The 24,249-nt window shown below is 41.1% G+C and overlaps 1 protein-coding gene across 2 annotated transcripts in view; it reads right to left on the reverse strand.

The window, feature by feature from the left end:
- arhgef9a (Cdc42 guanine nucleotide exchange factor (GEF) 9a) overlaps positions 1-13,666 on the reverse strand; it is a 317,786-nt gene extending 304,120 nt beyond the window's left edge. For both annotated transcript variants that reach the window (XM_048544087.2, XM_048544086.2), the window contains exon 1: positions 13,405-13,666. The gene's annotated coding sequence lies outside the window, so the exon portion shown is untranslated. The remainder of the gene's footprint in view (positions 1-13,404) is intronic.
- Positions 13,667-24,249: the final 10,583 nt, after the last annotated feature.

Raw genomic sequence — 24,249 nt, forward strand, 5'->3', positions numbered from 1 at the left:
TTGAGATAATCCTGTTGTTCTCCCAACATCCACATAATGTAATCCCAGTGGAAATGAGTAGGTAGCCACTGGGGCAGGGACATTGGCTTAATCTATCCTTTCCTTTAACAAGAACTGCAGTGTACTTTACAGTACTAGATTCAAGTTTGTGTCTATATTTTTCATTTCTAATGACTAATAACTAGACATGGTAAAGTCCTTGTTTCATAGCATACTTGCTAAAACTACTGGCAATGAAGGACAGGTCCTGTAGCTGACAAGAAATAAGAAGGGGAAGATCTTTGATACAGTATAGAATGGAAATTGCCTTGCTTCATTTTCTATGATTTTAAAAGCCTTTCATATCTTATTTTGCAAACTTCAATGCTCTTCACAAAATCACAATGCACTGTGGAGGAGACATGGTGCATTCAGTTCATTCTGGTATTCAATAGAAATAAGCAATGTCAAACAGGATTATATCAATTCTTTAATGATTTTGTGGACTAGGCTAATGCAAACATATTCCAACATCTCTGGCTCCAAAACCATATTAAGTTGACAGCTGGATCACAAATGATTACTTTTCTTCTCTGTTATATCAGAAAATATTCTGATTCAAGTCTAGCAATACCAGTCAATGTGCAGTATAGGCAATTGGCAGACTCAGTCTAACTTTGTTATGAACATTTTTTTTACACAAATTGGCAGCAGAAGGTACGACCATTAGCCACAGCATCCCGCTGAGTGGACAGAGTTTATGGATACAACAGATCCAAGAAAATTAAAGTGAATATAAAAATGAAGTTAGGTTGATGCAGTGATTGAATGCCAGATTTCCCATTGGATAACACGAAGATTGTCTGGTCATTAATAGTGAGGAAGAAGGCTATAGATTACAAGACCATATAGATAGTAGGACCAATGGACAGATCAATCACAGATCGAATTTAACACTGAAGGGTGTGAGGTCATGTACTGTGGAAATAGTAACAAGTCAAGGGAATATTCAATGAATGGCAGGACGCTAAGAGCTCAGAGGAACAGAGCAATCTTGGGTGCTTGTTCACATGTCCCTGAAGATGACAGGCTGGGTTATTAGGGTAGTTAAGGAAGCATGTAGGACACTTGGCTTTATTGATCGTGGCAGAGTTTTCCATAGAGAGGAGGTTATGGTTCAGCTGTGCAAGACTTTGTTTAAGCCATAGCTGGAGTATTGTTTACAATTCTGGCCACCACACAGTAGAAAGGATGTGATTTCACTGGAGGTGGTACAGAGGAGATTCTCCAGAATGTTGCTGGGAAAGGAACATTTTATCTGTGAATAGAATCTGGATGGGCTTGGATTGCTTTAATTAGAGCAGAGGAGGCTGGGGTGGTGGGGGTTGTCTATGGTGAGGGTGTTGGGGGGGGTGCGGTGTGACGTGTGATTGAGGTTGATAAGGTTATGAAGGGTATAGACTGGGTGAATAGGAAGCAGCAGTTCCCTTCTGGTTGAAGGGCAAATAATAATGGTGGCATAATTTTAAGGTGAAGGACAAGAGGTCTACAGAGAATTTGAGTAAAGGACTTCTCACCCAGCGTGCACTCGGGGTGCTGAAATGCGCTGCCTGGGAGAGTCGCTAAGATGGGAAACTTCACAACCTTCAAAAATTACATAATGTTCAATGCTATGGGCCAAGTGCTGGAAGATAGGATTAGTGTAGACCAATTAGTACAGACTTGATGGGCTTATGGGCCTTTTCTGTTCTGCATGACTCTATGACTGTCAGTTCAATTCAGTCCCAAATGCTGTTACCATAGCCAGACAATCTAACTTGGCTCCTCTTAAAAGTAATTGCGTACGTGACAAACTTGTGTGTAAACTAAAATCAGATGGTACTCCATTGTCTCCTTAAGCGTCATGGAACACCTACTTTCCTGAAAAACAACACCTTCAGAGCGTATTTCCAAATTAGGTACTAGACCACCAATGTCATGCTACTGTTATTAAGACCTGTCCCTAGGCAAAGTCATCAATTTGGTGGAAAGCCCTAAATTGTTACAGTCCTAAGTGAGGAGGAATGAACCATCTCCCCTTTTTTATTCACCCAGCCTCTTTGTTGTTTGCAACAAGGCAAATATTAAAATGATTTCTTCCTTATGGATGTCTTTATTCTTAAACTATCAAAATGGCACCATAGTTTAGAGATGAATCAAAGCTTTTCACTATATTTTACTGTATTTCTCACTGCATTGTACACTGTATTTCTCATTGCAAAGTACACATGACAATAAAGTCATTCATTCATTCATTCTTGCAAACAAAATAAATTCATGCTTTAAAGGGAGCTAATCTACCAAAGCTTTCTTGAATTAACAAAAGATTAATTTTATCAATTAAATAATTGAAGAAATAATACACAGATTGGCCTTTGAATTATTTGCAAAGAGTGGCTAGTAGCATATTACATCCATTACAGTGGACATTATTAGTTGAATGGACACGTATAGTTCAACAGTTGATTTTGAGATTCTTTTGACTTTATGGGTTTGATTAAACTTATTTTGTCTTAGTTTCTTTTTGTAGTGGCTGGCTGAAAGCATCTAGAGTGTTAGAAAATCTTGTTTCTCTCTTTATCTGAAATGCAGGAGTTGTTCTCAAAGCTGTGACATTCACAGTGCTCGAATCCACACATGACGTTGTCAGGCCACTAACGAATGCAGTCCATAATTAAGGTTTGCTTTTCTCTTTGTATATTCCTGAAAAGGTAAAACACAAGCATTTCTGCTGAGTAGCAGTTGATTGGCCTTCCATTATCTCTTCCTTTTCTAATCTTTCTCAGACTCAGTGCCGGTGTGACATTCCATGGGCCCACATAAGTTTTTGTCAGTACGTCACTGAATTTACATCATCAGTCCTTTTTAGGCTATCATCCTTTTTAGCAATTTCCCTTTAAAAAATACATGTTGCAATTAAAATTTTTCTTCAATTCAATTGGGGATGTGAGCATCAATGGCTGGCCAGCATTTATTACCCATTTCTAGCTGTTGTTAATAAGGTGGACATGAACTGCTTTGTTGAACCAAAAACCATTTGGGCTGGGTAGATCCACAATGCCATTAAGGAGAAATTCCAGGATTTTGATCCAGTGGCACTGAAGGAACAGTAATATGTTTTGAAATCAAGATGGTGAATGGCTTGGAGGAGAGCTTCCAGTGGTGGTGTTCCCAAGTATTTGCTGCCCCTATCCTTCTATGTGGAAGTGGTTATGAGTTTTGATGGTACTGTCTAAAGATCTTTGGGGAATTTCTCCACTGCATCATGTAGATGGCACACAGCACAGCTACTGAATGCCAGTGGTGGAAGAAATGGATGTTTGTGGATGTGGTGCCAATCAAGCAGGCTGCATTTTGCTGGGTGATGGCAAGCTTCTTGAGTACTATTGAAGCTGCACTCGGTCAAACAAGTGGGGAATATTCCATCACATTCCTGACTTGTGCCATGTCGATGGTGGACAGGGAAAATGAGATTGGGGAAAAAAGAAATGGCAAAAGAATTGGAAACATACTTTGCTTCTGACTTTACAAAAAGAGAGCACAAAGGTCTAGTGAGAGGGCAGAATCAAATGGAGCAATTACTAGTAAGAAAATGGTGCTTGGGAAAGTATTAATTTGAAGGCTGACAAATCACTAGGGCCTGGTATGCTACATTAGTGAAGGAAGTGGCCCTGCAAATATTAGATGCATTGATGATCATCTTATAAAATTTTGTCAATTTTGGAGGAGTTCCTAAAATTGGGAGTGTGGCAAATGTAACCCACGATTTGAAAAAAGGAGACAAAAAACCGAGAAGGACAAACCAGTTAAACTAACATCAGTGATAATGGGAACGGCAGATGCTGGAGAATCCAAGATAACAAAGTGTGAAGCTGGATGAACACAGCAGGCCAAGCAGCATCTCAGGAGTACAAAAGCTGACGTTTCGGGCCTAGGGTCTAGGTTCGATGAAGGGTCTAGGCCCGAAACGTCAGCTTTTGTGCTCCTGAGATGCTGCTCGGCCTGCTGTGTTCATCCAGCTTCACACTTTGTTATCTTAAACTAATATCAGTAGTGGGGAGAATGCTAAAGTCTATTGTATGAAACATGATAATAGAACATATGGAAAGCATTCACAGGATCAGAAAAAGCCAACATGGATTTATGAAAGGAAAATCACGCTTAAGAAATCTACTACGGTTTTTTTTTAATGGATGTAATTAATAGAATAGATAAGGGAGAATCAGTGGATGTTGTGTATTTGCTCTTTCAAAAGGCTTTTGATCAGATTCCCCATAAAATGTTTGCAGGCAAATTTGAAGTCAATAGGATTACGATTGATATATTGACATGGACCAAGAATTGGATGACAGACAGGAAACAAAGAGTGGAAATAAACATACTTTTTTCTGAGTGGCAGTCAATGACTGATGGGCAACCACAGGACACGATACTTGTGCCTCACTATTCACAAAATGTATTAATAACCAAGATGAGGTAAGCAAATGCAACATTTCCAAGTTGCTGATGAAACAAAACTGGGCAAGATTATGAGTTGTGAGGACGATGCAAGGTAATTTAGACAAGTTGAATGAGTAGGCAAACGCCTGGCAGATGCTGTATAATGTGGCTAAATGTGAAGTTTTACACTATGGTGTGAAAATCATAAAGGAAGAATATTATTTAAGTGGTGATAAAGTGAGGAAGGATCACTGGACTTGAAACATTAACTCTGATCGTTTCCTTCACAGATGCTGCCAGACCTGCTGAGCTTTTCCAGCAACTTGTGTCTTTGTTCATGATAAAGTGCAGATGTACAAAGGGATCTGGGTGTCGTTGGACATTGATCAGTGAAAGTAGACAGACAGGTAAAACCAGCAGTCAGAAAGGTATTCATTTAAAAAGGGACTTGAGCTCAGAATTGGGGATATCTTACCACACCTGGAATTTTGTATACAGTTTTGGTCTCCATACCTAAGAGAGAAAAGTTTATAATTGTGACAGAGGGAGTACAGCAAAAGTTCACAAAATTGATAAATAGGATGGCAGGATTGTCTTATGAGAAGAGTTGGTTCAACTGGTTCTGTATTGTCTATTATTTAGAAGAATGAGAGAAGGTCTGCTACATGCAAATAAAATTCCAACAAGACTGGACAGGCTAGCTGCAGGCAGGCTGTTTACCCTTGTCGGGGCATCTAGAACGAGGGGATGCAGCCACAGGTTAAGGGGTATACCATTTAATAGTCAGATGAGGAAAAGTCTCTTTTCTAAAAGGATAGCAAACCTGTGAAATTCTCTACCACAGAAGACTGTGGAACCAAGTCACTGAATATATTCAAAATGACTGAAAACTAAAATACTGGTAATTACAGCAGGACAGGCAACATTGATGGAGAGAGCAAGCTAATGTTTCCAGTCATCTAGGCTCCATTGATGCTGCCTGACCTGCTGTGTTTTCCAGCATTTTTTGTTTTCAGTACAGATCCCAGCATCTGCAGTAATTTGCTCCTATATTAAAAGGTTCTTTTTTTCCTTTAGATTCTAAAGGCATCAAGGAATAAGGAGAGGAAGCAGGAATATAGCGTTGAGATAGAAAACCAATCACAATCATATTAAATGGTGGAGCAGCTTTGAAGGGCTGAATGGCCCACTCCTGCCCCTTGTTTGTGTAAAAGGCTTTGGAGAGCCAGAGAGTGAGTTACTTGTCGCAAGATCCCTAGCCTTTGACTTTCTCTGACAGTCACAGTACTTGTATAACTATTTGAGTTAATTTTCTGTTGATAGTGGAGAATTCAGTAATGGTGATGCCATTGAATGTCATGAGGAAATGGCTAGATTCTCTCTTTTGGAAGATGATCGTTAGCTTGCACTTGTGTGGCCCAAATTATACTTACTAATTATCAGCCCAGGCTCAGATATTGACAGGCCAGGTTGCATTTGAGCATGGTATCTGAGGAGTTGCAAAATGGCACTGAACATTGTATAGTCATCAGTGAACATCCCCACTTCTGAACTTGTGATGGAGGGAAGGTCATTGATGAAGCAGTTGATGGTCATTGAGCCTAGGATACTACCCTGAGGAACTCCTGCAGGGATGCTCCAGTGTGGAGATAACTCACTTCCAACAACAATAACCATCTCTCTATGTTGCAGGAATGAATTCAGCCAATGCAGACTTTTCCCTTTGATTCCCATCAATATTGGTCTTGCTAGGGTTTCTTGATGCCACATTCAATCCAATGTGACCTTGATTAGATTAGATTAGATTCCTTACAGTGTCGAAACGGGCCCTTCGGCCCAACAAGTCCACACTGTCCCTTGAAGCATCCCACCCAGACCCATCCCCACACATCCCTGAATACTACGGGCAATTTAGCATGGCCGATCCACCTAGCCTGCACATCTTTGGATTGTGGGAGGAAACCGGAGCACACCCAGAGGAAACCCACGTCGACACAGGGAGAAAGTGCAAACTCTACACAGACAGTTACCCGAGGCTGGAATCGAACCCGGGTCCCTGGCACTGTGAGGCTGCAGCGCTAACCACTGAGCCACCGTGCTGCCCAAAGGTCAAGGGTTATCACCCTCACCTCACCTCTGGAACTCAGCTCTTTTGTCCGTGATTGAGCCAAGGCTGCAATGAGGTCAGAACCTCAGTGGCCCTGGCTGAATCCAAACTGAGCATCATTGAACAGGTTTTTGCTGAGCAGGTGTTACTTTACAGCATTGCTGATGACACCTTTCATGACTTTACTGATGTTCAAGTACAGACTGATAGGCAATAATTGGCCAGATTGAATTGGTCCTGCTTTTTGTGTGCAGGTCATACCTGGGCAATCTTCAACATTGTCAGGTGGGTGCCAGTGTTACAGCTTGGCTTAGGGTGTAGCAAATTCTTGAGTACAAGCCTTCAGTCATCTTCCTGGAATTTTGTTGAGGACCATAGCTTTTGTGGTATTCAGTGCCTCCAAACATTTCTTGATATATGTCTGTAGATGGACTGCTGCCACCAATCCTTTTTTCCATGCTGAGTCTAAAGGCCCATCTAATTATCAGTGGCAGACGATAAATCATAATTGAGTCTCAATGAGAAGAAGGACTTGTCTCACATAAGATGCAATTTTATAGGAGTTAATAGCTACAAACTCCATTAATTAATTAGACATAATTGTGAAGACTATCCAAACCAAAAAATAATATTCTGTCTTCATCAGGACTCATGCAAGACTCTTCCTTCTCTTCCCAAAGACTGTGCAGCATCATCAGTTTGGCTGGGGTTTAATGCAACTTCAAAATTAACTCTTTCATAACAATTACCCTAAGTACCATGATTAGGGATCCAAATCTCTTTAAGCCTGAAAAGCTCTGGATCCTCCAATCAGAGATGTCAATATCTTTGTCCTTCAACCTCCTTTCCAACCAATCATGTATAATTTGTATTGTAGAGATGGCACTCACAGCTTCAATCACGTCCTTCCTTTGTGTTTTCACCAGTACATAGCACAACTTTTTACCTGTGTGCCAAAGAATTCCACAAGAATTTCTAAAAATATACCATCTTTGTGTTGAACAAATGGATGGCATTTCTTCCTGTGAGATTTCTGATAATCATTCATTTCTACTCCGCTCCAATAACTGACATTTATCCTTTAACTTTTGTAAGCTCTGACAACTTCATTAAATTTCATCCTCACAGATAAATGAGGCTAGTCTTCAACAGAAGCCTCCAGTACTCATACAAGTGAAAAATCAGTTTGTGGTGCAGGCAAGAGTGGGGCAGTATACATATTTGTTGTATGTTGCTAATACATTAGAACAATGGGAAATCCATGGTCCATATAGGTATTCTGATCAAGAAAATCTTACCTAGAATATTTTTAGTTGCAGGATGTAGAAAGTGAAATGTGTTCATGTTTTGGGTAGGATTCTCAACCAGCGATAGACTCGCACAGGAATGGGAGAACTTTACAAATAGGAAATGGCTTTAGAAAATGAGTACCATTCAGGAATATATGAGCAAACCTCCTTATCACAATTTATCCGGGGCTGTGATAATTTTACAGCAATATCAGTGGACAACTAATTGAGAGCCCAGGTTACTGTCTGGGGACGTGGGTTTGATCCTCCAACGGTAGATTGAGAAATTTAAATTCAATAAATTCTAGATTTAAAACTAAGTCTAATGGTAATTATATAATGAATGTGGTTGAAGACGTGCTTGTCAAGCCAGTGTGTTTGGTTGCAGACATTTCATCACCCGGCTCGGTAACATCGCCAGTGTGCCTCCGGTGAAGCATTGGTGTTCTGTCCTGCTTGTTATTTATGTGCCTCGGTTTGCTGGGGTGTTTGGTATTAGTTCCAGTTCTGTTTCTCAGTAGTTTGTACACAGGGTCTAATTCAATGTGTTTGTTGGTGACATTCTGGTTGGAATACCAGGCCTCCAGGGATTCCCTGGCATGTCTTTGATTGGCTTGTGAGATTAAGGATGTGTATTCGTGTCCCTCGTTGCCTGTGTGTAGTGAGACGAGTGAGAATTGGTCGTGTCTCTTGGTGGCAGGTTGGTGTTCACATATTTGTATTGTCAGTTTTCTTCCGGTCTGACCTATGTAGTGTTTCTCACAGTCCTCATATGGTATTTTGTATATTACATCAGTTTTGCCGGTTTTGGGTTAAGAATCCTTCACTTTTGTCAGCAGCTGTTTTATAGTGGTCGTTGGCTTGTGGGTACTCTAATACCTGGGGGTCTGTTGAGTCCCGTGGTCATCTCTGAAATGTCCTTGATGCATGGTAGGGTGATTAGTGAGTCTGGCCATGTTGTGTTTCCCTCTTGTGGTCTGTCTCGGAGGTAATGGTGGATTGTTGTTTTTCAGGTATCCATTCCTTTTGAAGACTCTATTGTTGCTGCCATCCTGCATTGCATAGTTCCAGGTTGCTGCAATGTGTTGTGACTAGTTTAAATAGTGTCCTGATGTAGCTCCATTGAGGTTGGGGTGGGCATTGAGGAGCTGCATCAGGACACAATTTAAACGAGCCACAACACGTTGCAGCAACCCGGAACTACACAATGCTGGACGGGAGCAGCTATACAGAGTCTTCAAATGAAATGGATACCTAAAAAGCACAATCTGCCATCACCTCCGAGACAGACTACAACAGGAAGACACAACATGGCCAGAATTACTAGTCACCCTGCCATACATCAATGACATTTAAGAGATGACCACAGGACTTTTCAGACACCACGTTATCAGGGTAGCCCACAAACCAATAACTACCCTGCGACAAATACTGACAAACATAAAGGATCCCACACCCACAACCAAAAAACCGATGTACTATACAAAATATCATGCAAGGATTGTAAGAAACAAGGCATAAGTCAGACTGGATAAAAGCTGACAATAGGGATAAATAAACGCCAACTAGCCACCAAGAGAACCATCTCACTACACACGGACAACGAGGGACACAAATTCACCTGGGACAACACATTGATAATTGCACAAGCCAAACAGAGGCATGCTAGGGAATTCCTGGAGGCCTGGTATTCCAACCAGAACTCCATCAACAAACACATTGAATTAGATGCATTGTACAACCGACTGAGAAACAGAACTGGAAATAATACCGACCACCCCAGCAAAACGAGGCATACAAATAACAAGCAGGACAGAACACCAAGGCTTCACTGGAAGTGCATTGACAATGTTACCTAGCAGGGTGATGAAACATTTTCAACCAAACCAGCTGGCTTGACAAGCAAGTCTACAGTCTCATCCACAACCTGAGCTGCAAATGTTCTCGAAAACTTTAAATGTAACGATTGTCATTAAAAGTTCCCATTTTCCCTCAAGGAAGAAAATTTACATCCTAGTTTTGTTTTTCTGGTATGTGATTCTAAACATCAACCACAGAGTTGAATCTTGAATGCCCTTTGAAATGGCCTAGAGAAACAATCAATACGAGGGCAACTACAGATGGACAGCAAATTTAAGAGCTGCGGTGATGCCCACATGACGTACAAGAATAAAGAAAACCAAAGTCTTTATAACTTTCTAACTGTTTTTGACCCTTATTCTCATTATTAGATGGGCATTCCATTTACTGCTATGTCTAACCTATCACTGAAATCCTCAATTGTAAACAAAATATGGGACAGTTGTAATTTCCACTTGAGTTCTATAGTGCAAGATTAGCAAAATCTATGGAGAGACAACATAAATATCTAAACATCCGTTCTGAGAAGGGTCACTGGGCCTAAAATATTAACTTTGATTTCTGTCCACAGATGCTGCCAAACCTGCTGAGATTTCCCAGCAATTTCTGTTTTTGTTTGTGATAAATATCTGAAGATTGTCAACTGCATTGCTTCCATGGGGTTTTGTTGATTTCCTGCTACTATGACAACAGAAAATACCCTGTGGAAATTAGTAGCCAGGTTCAGTTAATTGAATTCATGCTGCATCAACTCACCCTCTTTATAAATCTTTCCCAGCCCTTCTCTCCATAAACTCCATAAATAGTGTCTTGGGACTTTCAAACGGAATGTCATTGAGCTGAAATGTTAACTCTACTTCTTTCTCCAAAGGTGGTGAAAGACTGGCTGAATATTTCTGTCTTTCTAGCTTTAATTTTTACTTGGTTGGACAGAAAACTCTAGACTCACAATGGTGTACATACAGAGCACTTAATTCCAAAGTTCACCCTAAAATGAGTCTCAAATCCATAATTAAGATGAAATCTTTGGTAAGACGTGTATTTGACAAAGCCTCACGAAAAATCGACAACCGATAAAAGGTTACATGTCTTTAAGGTATACTGAGGCACAACATATTTTCCACAGCATTGCTACCTTTCTGCCTGGAAAACAGGCTTAACAAGTATCAATTTCACTTTCATGTAACGACCCCAGAATGGACTGTTATGGAATACCAGTTTCCTGAAAAAATAGCACCTAGTTCAACTCTGTTTGGTAATCAAGTCTGGGTCATTCCCTTAGTCCCCACTCCAGACATCAGATCGGCCTTTTTGAAAGTATGCCCACAGAAAGCAAGTAACCTAGATGGAGTCCCTGGCCATGCACTCAGATCCTGTGCGTACCAGGTGGAGGGAATGTTTGCTGACACCTTTAACCTCTCCTTCTACGTTCTGAAGTCCTAACTTGCTTCAAGATAATCACCATCATCCCAATGCCAAAGAAAATTCATAGAACATGCCTCAATAACTACTGAGATAACAAGGTGTAGAGGTGGATGAACACAGCAGGCCAAGCAGCATCAGAGGAGCAGGAAGGCTGACGTTAGGGGCCTAGACCCTTCTTAAGAAAAGTTATCCTAACTTCTATAATTTTGATGTATTCTAGAGGTTATTCCTGGCTCATATCACCTGTATCCTCCCAGCCTGCTTTGATCCCATCCAAGTCACCTATCGTCACTCATCGCTGAAACATCTGGATTACAAGAATCCCAAAATCAGGCTCCTACTTATTGACTACAACTCCACCTTCAATTTGATAATTCCAATTTAGCTAATCTCCAAACTCTGAGACCTATGTCTCTGCTCTACCCTCTGCAACTGGATCCTCAACTTCCTGATCCATGGACAGCAAACAGTGAGAATAGGCAACAACACCTCCTTCACCACAATCCACAACACCGACACCCCACAAGACTTTGTACTCAGTCCCTTACTATATTCCCGATACACTCATTACTGTGTGACCAAAGTTCATCCTAATTCCATCGACAAGTTCATTGATGATACCATTATTGTAGGCTGGATCTCAAACAATGACAAAACAGATAACAGGAAAGAAATAGAGTGCTTGGTGACGTGGCGTATAGATAACATTCTCTCCCTAAATGTCAGCAAAACAAAAAAGCTGATCATTGACTTCAGGAAGCAAGGTGAAAAGGATGCCCCTGTCTACATCAGTGGTGCTGAGGTAGAGATGTTCAATGGCATCGAGTTCCCAGGAATGATGACTGCCAAAAGTCTAGCCTGGTCCATCAATGTTAATGCAATGGTCAAGGAAGCACAGCAGTGGCTCTGCTTCTTCAGGTGGCTAAGGGAAATTTGGCACATCCATAAATATTTCTATAGATGCATCATAGAAAGCATTCTGTGTGGATGCAACTCAGCTTGGTATGGAAACTACTTTGCCCATGATTGTAAGAAATTACAGAGTGTTGTAAACACAAGCCAGTCCATTACTCCAGCCAACCTTCCATCTATTGACTCCATCTACACATCTCACTGCCTCAGGAAGGCAGCCAAAATAATGAAAAACTCCTCCCACCCCGGTTATAATTTTTTCCAACTTCTTCCAGAAGGTACAAAAGCTTAAACACACATACCAACATATTTAAGAACAGCTTTTCCTCCACTGTTATGAGACTATGAATGGACTTCTCAAATTTTAAATTTAATGTTGATTTCTCTGCAGCCATAATAAAAAATTCCTTGCTCTGTCCTATTAGTCTAATGTACTTAGTATCGTGGCAGCCATAATATTGTATTCCTTGCTCTGTTCTGTTACCCTCATGCACTTAGTGAGGTATGATCCAGCTGTACTTCATGCAAACTAAAACTTTTCACTGTACCTAGGTACAAGTAACAAAAACAAATCATATCAAATTCATGGGCTGTAAAGCTTTGATACTCAGTTGATAAATTTGTGGAGTCCTTCGTAATTTTATTCATTGCCCCAATATAAAGAAATCTTTGCAAATAATGCACGTAATAAGAGCTTGTTTACGGAAATTATGTTCCCAACTGGATTTACACTGTTGCAGAATGTTGTACAGCAAAATTTAGGTTTAAAAGTGTTTAGGTAATCTATTGAATATTTTGCACACTTTATAAACTGTTTACAAAATCCTTTTAATCTGATAAGAAAGTAAACATTTGTTCTAATGTCTGAAGTCAATTATGTTTAGAACTATTGACCTGGTCAGAGACTGACCAGGTGTAATTCTTCAAAGTAGTTGGGATGAGACATTGATGCTTTTATATGTTCAGATGTAACCAACTGCAGCAAACCTAAACTTACAATTCCATAAATTGGATGAAAGATTTGTTGTAACAACAACTCCCTCTTCTCATTTTGTTCTGAAATGATCATCAACAGAGATCAGTGTGAGTTTATTCTTTATATGTTTCACAATTTCACACTGGAATACAGACTCGGGCAATTACTGTGAAGGAAATTTGCAATTCAATCACTCACCAATTGCAAATTACTGTCCCTGGATATTGAGAACACTTGAAATGCCTTGATCTCCTTTAAATTGATGATAAAGGAGGTCTATTTCGAAAAGACAGTACTGTTGAGATCTGTGCAATTGCCAATCCAATTTCCATCACTTTTTCACGTAACTGAGCTCAAATGAAAGCAAAAGGACTTACCTAAATAAGTTTCAGATCAGAAGTTGTGTTATTAAAGAACTTTACCATTTCCAGAACCTTTGGAGTGAGCGAAATCTTAGTCATTTCAAAGGTCAGTTCATGTCCTATCGTATACACTGCTCTTGAACTTTTAAACTCTTCAACTTATTTCCACTCCTCTTCCAGAGCTTTTCTCTTTGCCTTTAAAAGACTGACTGTAAGAACGTTCCTTTGATAATAAATCACAATACGATTAAGCCTTCAAACTGTAGATGTCTAATTCAGTTTCTACCTCGTTTCATACACTGTGGAATCCTTGGCTCTGGCTGTTCACATAGGCTTCCAGCCAGGCTTTCACAGGCAACGGAAAGTAATGATCAGTCTAATTACTGTTTCCCCTAGAGGCTATACAACTAATGTCAAAACAGATCTTCCTCTAATTACTGAATAGCCATGGCTTCAACCAAAAGAAGTTAATCTCCATGAACATAAAAGTACAATGTTTAATGAAGATTGCAAAAGTCATATCATTTGTAAATGCTTTTCTATTTCCAATTTTTAAGAAGCGCTGTTCAGCTCTTCTCACTTTTCCCACATTAAAATGTTGGTTCTGGCCTGAAAATCTAATGACCTTTTAAGTTATCTAAACATCATTTTAAAATGTTGTTCATACATAGAAACATCAGAAAAATTCAGGAATTTCTTAAAATAAACAACATTTTGGTGTGGTCTCCCTCTGAAATCAGCACAATTGGCAAATAAAGATCTGGTTTAACTTCAGAATTTTTTTGTTGATGCTTTAACAATGCTTTTTGGTTGAATTATCAACTTGGAGGCATTTTAATAAAAGTGTATCTTTAGGTTTGCTGGATTGAGTTGTGTTTGAGGATTCAGAAACATCTACTCCCTTCTCCCTCATTTGAGTATGCACTTCTGGTCAGCCCCTGAGTGAGAATGGGCAACAGTTCGACACATAACAGACTGTACTTGAGTTATAACTCACTCAGAGATAGTAAGAACTGCAGTGGGTTATGTTGTGTTCTTCCAGCTCCATACTGTGTTATCCTCTGAGGCTGCCTGGCCTGCTGTGTTCCTCCAGCTCCACACTGTGTTACCCCTGTACTTGAGTTATGTTGCTAGCTGCAAATTGTGTTCCACTTGCCAAAAACAATGTGCACATACATGTGCAAAGATTTCACTTCTCAACAAGCAGTACTTCCATATTAAGAGTTTAAATGATGGTGTTTATTTTATTATTAGATTAAAACGAATCTGCAGTAAGTTTAGAAAGTATGCAAAGCATCCAATAGATTGTCTGAACATGTTACAAAACTAATTTCAGCTGTATTTCAGCCGCCCAACATCCTGTCAATCTAAATCTTGTAGGTTCCTCCAGGTTGCCATACATTACTTACTGAATTGTAATGTGCATTCAATAGAGGGGTGGAATTCCCAGCTCTGACGCATTATTTCCAATCAATGAGACATGAAAGTCAGGTTGCATCAATGTAACAACTGAATATAGTTGAATTATAATGTGTAAATTGGGAGCCTTCCAACTTGGATTGCATTCTCATTTAACCTTGCTTTAGGTTTTTCTATTGAGTAAACCTGTTCCAACTGTCTGTGCCAGTAACAGTAGGAGTGCCCATTACACAACTCATATAAAGGCAAACTCTTGCGCTCACACTGAGGATATGCCCTATGGTGCAGTGAGGTTTTGTGTGCAATGGGATAGATTCAAAACTCTAGCAGTTCAAAAACAGTACAGTCACGAGATGCTGAGGGCCGTCAGCAACAACAGATTTGTATTCAACCACAAACCGTAACATTATGACGTGGCACATCCCACAATCTACCATTCACATCAAACTAGGAATCAATATTTGTTGAATGATGTTGGTAGGGAGCACACCAGCAGCACCATGCTACATTAAAATGAGAATACAAAGGAAATGCATGGAATAGTGAAAGCAGAATGCAATGGATAGAGCTAAGCAATCCCCCAAACAACAGATACTGTCAGAGCTCTTTTGTACCATCACAACCAGTTGAGAATGACTGTGAACAATTAAACCAATAACCAAACATGTGAATATAGGGCAGGATTAGACCATTCAGATTCTTAAGCCTATTCTGCCATTCATCAGATGATGGTTGATCTGATTGTAACCTCAAATCCACTGTCCTGCCCACTGCTGGTAGCCCCTTGCTTATCAAGGATCTATCTGGTTCTATCCCTTGTCAGCCTTCCGCGGGGACAACTCCCTCTGGGACATCCTGTTCCAATCTTTCTTCACTCCCAACATTTCCCCACACTCCCATGGCATCTTCCCGTGCAACTGCAGAAGTGTAATTACTGCCCATTTACTAACACCCTCGCTACAACCAGTTCTGAAGAAGGGCTATTGAACCTGCAATGTTGACTCTGATTTCTGTCTACAGATGCTGCCAGACCTCCTGAGATATTCTAACAATTTCCACTTCTGTTGCAGAGAATTGACTGCCCACCTAGACTTCTGAGTGTCATTTCTTCTTTCTACGAGAATATGGTTTCATTAGTTATAATGAAGCAACATCAGATGCTTCCCAATAAAAGCAAGACACTGCAGATGCTGGAACCTGAAATGAGGATATGGTATACTGAAGATGAATCACATCTGCCTTGAAACATTAACTCTGTTTCTCTCTCCATAGATGCTGCCAGACCTGTTGACTTTCTTCAGCTTTTCCAGTTTTCATTTTAGATTCTTTCAACAATTCCCAGTTGGGTAATACAGGACTGTGCCAATGAATCTGTTGGGATAATTTTTACCATGTTGTAATTGTGCACATTTACAAACTCAGATGAGGGTGAGTACCCTATATTCCAGAGCGGCAACAAACTGGTTAACTCAGCATAACTGTGCACCAAGACAAAAGTACACAATATCCAGGCCTGTGAATTGCAGGTTGAGATGAAAATGAACTGGCACATCATAGAGATAAAAAAACTAAAAGAACTGTGGATGCTGTAAATCAGGAACAAAAACAGAAGTTCCTGGAAAAGCTCAGCAGGTCTGGCAGCATCTGTGAAGAAAACAATCAGAGTTAATGTTTCGGTTCTGGTGACCCTTCCTCAGTTCTGGATCACCGGACCCGAAAGGTTAACTCAGAATTTTCTCTTCACAGATGCTGCCAGGCCTGCTGGGCTTTTCCAGAAACTTCTGTTTTTGGTCACGTCTTACTGGTGTTCACTTGCAGCAGTTTATTGATCAGTTCTCTTCGGCCGAGGCTCACAACCTGCGTCATGTGTAGCAGGCTTGTCTACTCAACAGCCCCATGGACAATTTATGAAAGGTCACAAAAGAGTTTTGATAACATCCAGCTCCTCTGCTGCAGATGAATACGGGGTATCTTCTAACAGGTTAGACAGCCAAATATGCAGCTTCCAGGTTGTCCACCCTACATGCCCTCTTGAGTCAGTGGAGACTCCATTGGCTGGATCATGTGAGCCAAATAGATAATGGCCAAATCCCCACTCTCTTGTGATGAACCTGCTATTAGTAACTCTGCAACAGATTTCCCATGTATGCTGTGGTTTAAGGATGTCCGTAGGCAAGACTGGGAGTTGAAGCCAATGAGTGAGAGTGCCTGCAAAAAAGCAGTCAGGAGGGGTGCAAAAGAAAAAAAAGAGGACAAGAGAAAATGACTAAATGGCAAAAAGAGATCCTGTTGGAAGGAAGGGACATTAGATTACCTTACTCCAATACCATTGCCAGGCACAGAAGAAACTGCCACTCTCAAATCGGTCTTATCACGCTCAATAGAAGATGCTCAATCCAGAAGCAACTTGTATCCTGGGTGGGCACTGTCCATCATTTTTCAGATTGGATGGATGCTAACAGTCCAAGAAAATCAGTGTAAGGGATGACATCCAGTGTTCAAGGTCTGTTCTTTGTTATATTTTACTTTGAGAGGAATTTTTCTGACAAATTTTCAAGAGAAAACATAGTTCTTTCTATATTTCCTTCAACAAATCTCTTCAAATATAGTTCTTGATGGAATAGTGTAGTTACATTTCACTTTTTCTCTTAAGATTCCAGATTGGATCAACAAGATTTGTCCACACTTTGACCTTTTAAAGGGTGTTGACTTAAGCCAAGTAGGTTTCATGAAATAGCAAAGTGTGAAGCTGGATGAACACAGCAGGCCAATCAGCATTTTAGGAGCATAAAAGCTGACATTTCAGGCCGAGACCCTTCATCAGAAAAGGGGGAGGGGGAGATGCTTCTGAAATAAATAGGGAGAGAGGGGGAGGCAGACTGAAGACGGATAGAGGAGAAGACAGGTGGAGAGGACAATATGGGGGTGGGGGAGGAGGGAGGGGATAGGTCTGTCCGGGGAGGATGGACAGGTCAAGGAGGCGGAATGAGGTTAGTAGGTAGGAAATGGAGAAACAGCTTGAGGTGAGAGGAGGGGATAAGTGGAACAGGTTAGGGAGGCAGAGACAGGCTGGGCTGGTTTTGGGATGCAGTGGGGGAAGGGGATGAGCTGGGCTGGTTTTGGGATGCAGTGGGGGGAGGGGACGAACTGGGCTGGTTTTGGGATGCAGTGGGGGAAGGGGAGATTTTGAAGCTGGTGAAACCCACATTGATACCATTGGGCTGCAGGGTTCCCAAGCAGAATATGAGTTGCTGTTCCTGCAATCTACGGGTGGCATTATTGTGGCACTGCAGGAGGCCCATGATGGACATGTCGTCAAAGGAATGGGAGGGAGAGTGGAAATGGTTTGTGACTGGGAAGTGCAGTTGTTTATTGCGAACCGAGCGGAGGTGTTCTGCAAAACGGTCCCCAAGTCTTCACTTGGTTTCCCCAATGTAGAGGAAGCCACACCGTGTACAGCGGATGCAGTATACCACATTGGCAGATGTGCAGGTGAACATCTGCTTGATGTGGAAAGTCATCTTGGGGCCTGGGTTGGGGGTGAGGGAGGAGGTGTGGGGGTAGGTGTAGCACTTCCTGCGGTTTGAGGGGAAAATGCCAGGTGTGGTGCGGTTGGAGGGCAGTGTGGACCGGACAAGGAAGTCGCAGAGAGAGTGGTCTCTCCGGAAGGCAGACAAGGGTGGGGATGGAAAAATGTCTTTAGTGGTTGTCAGATTGTAGATGGCGAAAGCGTCGGAGGATGATGCGTTGTATCCGGAGGTTGGTGGGGTGGTATGTGAGGACGAGGGGGATTTTCTTTTGGTGGTAATTGCGGGGGTGGGGTGTGAGGGATGACGTGCGGGAAATGTGGGCGACACGGTCGAGGACGTACTCGACCAATGCAGGGGGAAAGTTGCGGTCCTTGAAGACGAGGACATCTGGGATGTACGGGAGTGGAATGCCTCATCCTGGGAGCAGATGTGGTGGAGGCAAAGGAATTGGGAATAGGGAATGGAATTTTTGCAGGAAGGTGAGTGGGAAGAGGTGTATCCAGGTAGCTGTGGGAGTCAGTGGTCTTGAAATGGACATCAGTTTGTAGGTGGTAGCCTGAGATGGAGACTGAAAGGTCCAGGAAGGTGAGGGATGTGTTGGAGATGCCCCAGGTGAACTTGAGGTGGAGCGGAGGCTTGGGGACCGTTTTGCAGAACACCTACGCTCGGTTCGCAATACACAACTGTACCTCCAGTCACAAACCATTTCAACTCCCCCTCCCATTCCTTGGATGACATGCCCATCCTGGCCCTCCTGCAGTGCCATAATGATGCCACCCCATAGGTTGCAGGAACAGCAACACATATTCCGCTTGGGAACCCTGCAGCCCAACGGTATCAATGTGGATTTCACAAGCTTCAAAATTTACCCTCCCCCCACTGCATCCCAAAACCAGCCCAGCTCGTCCCCACCTGCCTAACCTGCTCTTCCTCTCACCTATCCCCTCCTCCCACCTCAAACCTCACCTCCATTTCCTACCTACTAACCTCATCCCACCCCCTTGACCTGTCTGTCCTCCCTGGACAGACCTATCCCCTCCCTACCTCCTCCTACCCCCACCCCTGTACTCTCCTGTCCACCTATCTTCTCCTCTATCCATCTTCGGTCCGCCTCCCCGTCTCTCCCTATTTATTTTAGAAGCCTCTCCCCATCCCCCTCTCTGATGAAGGGTCTAGGCCCGAAACGTCAGCTTTTGTGCTCCTAAGATGCTGCTTGGCCTGCTGTGTTCATCCAGCTCCACATTTTGTTAACTCGGATTCTCTAGCTTCTGCAGTTCCCATCATCTCTGATCATAAGTTTCATGAAATGTCCTATTGTAGTGAAAGGAATGGCTTGGAGAATAGACAAGGAAGGATTGATAGAGTTGGACCAAAAGTAAGTTGTTGAAGAATAGTGGGACAATGACCAATGTGAAGGGAGTCATAATTTGTCAGCCTTGGTGAAGTCATTCATTTTCATCACATATTGCAGCCAGGTCCTGGGAACAATTCCAGTAAAACCTATTTGCTCCAGTAACTATCAGTTGCTATTTAGTCAATTGTCTGAGCCCCACTCAGAGAGGCAGGAGGTCACTTTTTTGATGTCTACTCTGTAAGCACCTTAAAGTTTCAACAGTCAATCTGAAGGCCCTGATGAAGTAATGCAGACTGCTTCTTCAGAAAATCTCTCTCGTAATCACCATTGAAAACTGTATCTCCATTGTAAAGGATTGCAAACTGCGTAAAGTATCACCCACCCTGCTGGACTTGCCACCCTCTCAATTGGCAAGCTTTCTGAAGGGAGAATGATTAGAGCTGACAGATTGTCAACTACATTGGAGGTTGGGCCACAAAAATGGCTCAGGATTTCTGCCAACTGCTTCAAGTTGGCGAAGTGAACAGTTCAGAGATAATGGGAACTGAAGTGAACACTTTATCCTAATGTACACTCAACAGGCAAATATTTTCCTTACATTAATTATGATTGCATTTTTGCAAGTTAATTTCCAAAGTAAAACAGTCAATGTTAAATCTCGAGCTTTAACAACAGTTGAATTACATTTTATTACCTTCTCATTCTCGAGGCAAAAATCACATTTAAGTAGAATCTTTCCTAAATTTCTTCATTACATAAGTCTTCAGTAGTAAAATTGAATATATTGTAATGTTTGAAATTGTAGCTGAAGTTGATAATGTACAAGAACAAAGTTTAAACTAGACAGTGCTACAACCTCTTTTTTTAGATACTTGGCCACTACAATTACATTCCTTCCTGGTTACATTAAAGAATCTGCCTCTAGTCAGCAGCCAAAACTGTTTACTGAGCAGTCTAGGGACCCTTTTGCTGTGCTTTGGGTGTGTTTCAAATGCATTATTAGCTGATAAAGGCTTGGAAATGTTTTAATTCATGTCTGCAGTAGACATCCGCAAGTCTGTGATGCTTGCTCCTGATACAAAGTTAATGACAGTCCTGGCTCTGCCATTAGATCCTTGTAAATGCAAAGCCTGAAACTTTTGCAATGTTAAATGCTGAAGAATATGTTTTAAAAATGCAGAATTCTGACTAAGAAAGAAGACACTCAGAAATTTCTTGTTCAAAAAGAATTCCCACCAAGTTGTTTCAATAGTTCAAATAGATTCAAGAAAAAATTGTTAGTTTTTGAACACAGAGAATTTGAGTGACACACTGAAGAAATTTTGTTGCTGATATTAATGGATGAATGCTTCTATGTTCATGTGTTCTTTAGTTATTTTAGTGAATGTCTTAGCCCATTTAAAATAAAAGGGTAAATTCCAACAATTAAACAGTCAAAGGAATGTCGTATGCATGCACGTATTATTTGTTGACTAGAATCACCCACAATACTTACTCTGTTGAGGTGAGTAGATTGGATTACTGAAACCACAAAATGAGTGGTCATGTGGGAAAAGACAAGGACTTGAAAATGCTTTTCAGCTCATCAGAGTTCAGTCCTCTTTTGTTCTGATGCAAATATTGTGGACTGGTGCTTAACTAAGCATTTCAATAGAAAAATGCACAGCCGATCATTTCAATATTGTGGAAAACGAAGCATTTATAGGATTTGTGTATTTAATTCTTACTGGTGAACTAGAATGGAATTTCTTGCTAAAATAAGTGCAAAATACTGTGTATGCTGGAAATCTGAAATAAAAGCAGAAAATGCTGAAAATATTCAGCTGCTCAGAAAGAAATAAGCAGTTTTAGATAATAAGGTGTAGAGCTGGATGAACACAGCAGGCCAAGCAGCATCAAAGGAGCAGGAAAGCTGATGTTTTAGGTCTGGACCCTTCTTCAGAAATTCTCAGTTCCATTGAGGCCATGGTGGTGGTGACCACCAACAGTCTCCCAATCTTGCAGGATCTCATGTATCATCATCAATACCCATTACACGTCAAATATCACCCCTTCACCATTCTTGTACTCCCTGCATCCTAGGTTGCTGCCTCCAATCCCCAGCATTTATCCATTGATTACTCCCTGAGCATTCATTCAGCTGACCTCTAGGCCGGACTGTTGCCCACCTACCTGACTGATTTGGTCAGACAGCCCTGACTGATTGCTGACCGAATCCCTGGCTTTATTCTATGCAGCTCCTGACCAACTTACCAGTAGCCCCCTAATTATTTACGCTGGAAGTTCAGGACCAACCAAGGCCCATTCCTCAAACTGTAGTGAGACTTCCCGACAAAGGGGAAGGTACAATAAAAAAGGAAGTCTTTCTTCTAATCATCCTCATCTGATGGCTGGAGGGATCAATTAGCTAAATTTGCTGAGTACATTCTAATAGACACATTTTAAAATTATTGGTGAGTAAGTTATTAAAAATTAATTACAGTTTCATCTTCTGTCAACATGCTGGCCAACTTTGAATGAACAAGGTTAATTTCTATAATGAAGGATGAAATTCCCCATCAGAATTTCTATGGAGAAATAGGTTCACTAATTAAGAAATTGAATCACAGAACCAAGTTAGAACCCTGCCAACATTGAAACAATGAGGGAGAAGTGGGATTAATCAAGGAGTGATGATTAGGTTATGCCAAACTCTAAGAATGTTAGACAGCAGAGAGATATAAGGAGTGCTTTGTCGTGGGAGATTTCATTTTAACATAGTGTAAAATATGAGCTTTGGAACTTGGCAGAGCCTGAGAGGCAAATGGTTTGGAGCACTGACTGTAACAATATTCATAACAGATGTCAACAAAAAAAAGTTGTTTCAACTGAATAGTTTTACAGAAAGGAAAAGGGTGTCCTTGTGTGATTTGACATGTAAACAAAGATCCCAAATGATGTAATACAATCATAAATTTGCTGCATGTTGCAACAAGCTCAGGTTATGAATTATTAGATGTTATTATCACTCCAGTACCTTTGTACACTTCTATCCCTAAGTGTAACAAACTCCAACAGATTCATCCTTCTATTTGTGATACATCACCTTGTACAGCATCCCACATGCTGCAGCTGGCATTGTCACTGTGTATCACACACTGTAACACAGGTATACAGACAGTGCTACATATACTAACAGTATTCAACAGAGAGATTCAGGTTATGTTCAGGTAAGGGGTTGTCATTTAGAAATTGTTAACTTCACTAAATATTAGACTGGATTCCCTACACTGTGAAAACAGGCCCTTCGGCCCAACCTGCCCACGCTGCCCCTCAAAGCATTCCACCCACACCCATTCCCCTATAACCCACACACCCCTGAACACTATGGGCAATTTAGCATGGCTGATCCATCTAGCCTGCACATCTTTGGACTGTGGGAAGAAACCACAGCACCTGGAGGAGACCGACGCAGACACGGGGAGAATATGCAAACTCCACACAGACAGTTGCCTGAGGCTGGAATTGAAGCTGGGTCCCTGGTACTGTGAGGCTGCAGTGCTAACCACCGAGCCACCCTGCTGCCTGCAGCATTGCAATATTGCATTAGGCGTAATGATGATAATGTGATATAGCCACATGTGGACTGTAGAAGGAGCAGGTTTAATGGGCAGAGTAGTCCTTTTTCACTCCAACATTTCTTGTTTAAGCATTATGCCATACAACAGAGTAGCATTATCCTATTAAGTAACAAATTCAGTGCATGTTAAGATATGTATTTCACAGCAATGTTTGCATTTCCTGCTTAATAAAACAAGTAAATTAATTTTATATCTGCATTATTATTTTGCTTACTATCATTTTGCAGCACAGTTTCTACCTAGAAGGAAAAGAAACATTTCTTATCAGACAACTTCATCAACTAAAGTTTCCCAGGAAGACTTACAAAACAGTTAATAAATTATACTCAGATAGCATGCTGCTCTGACACCTGATGCAATGTTTTGTGAAGCGGCTAATCTAATTTAAGATATCTCATGTGAAGCAACCTCAATTCTGTATGAAGTTAAAAGTATAGGAACTGTCAATGCTAATTGGCTGCTAGACCATGAATTCTGATCATCTATTTGCTTATTTTACAGAATATCTTTTCTTGTAAAATTTACAGGGTTCCTTTTGAATAATACAAATCTTAATCATTTTGCATCAAAACGTAAATGAAAAGCCAGTTACTGGGCCTTATGGTTTTACTGACAAAGGCTTGTGTCTAGCTCCAGTCTTCAGTTCACACTGAGCTTGCAGATCTCTGCTGGCAATTCTGATGTTCCTGAGTTAGGTAGGTGGATTCAGGCAGTATTCATTTCACTGATCCCGATCCTCCTTGAAAGTGCACATGTGTAAACATTGAGTGAGTTCAGCATTGGATTCAGCTAAATATTGACAATTGAATCTCCTAACAACAATCAAGGCTTAAACTCACACTAATTTGATTGATATTTAAAAAGTTGAGTCTCATCCCTCTAGACTTTTTACAGTTTAGACCCATTTTGACTCATGAGTTCACATAGGCTCAAACTG

Source organism: Stegostoma tigrinum, chromosome 15 (assembly GCF_030684315.1).
Source record: "Stegostoma tigrinum isolate sSteTig4 chromosome 15, sSteTig4.hap1, whole genome shotgun sequence".
Classification (NCBI taxonomy): Eukaryota; Metazoa; Chordata; class Chondrichthyes; order Orectolobiformes; family Stegostomatidae; genus Stegostoma; species Stegostoma tigrinum.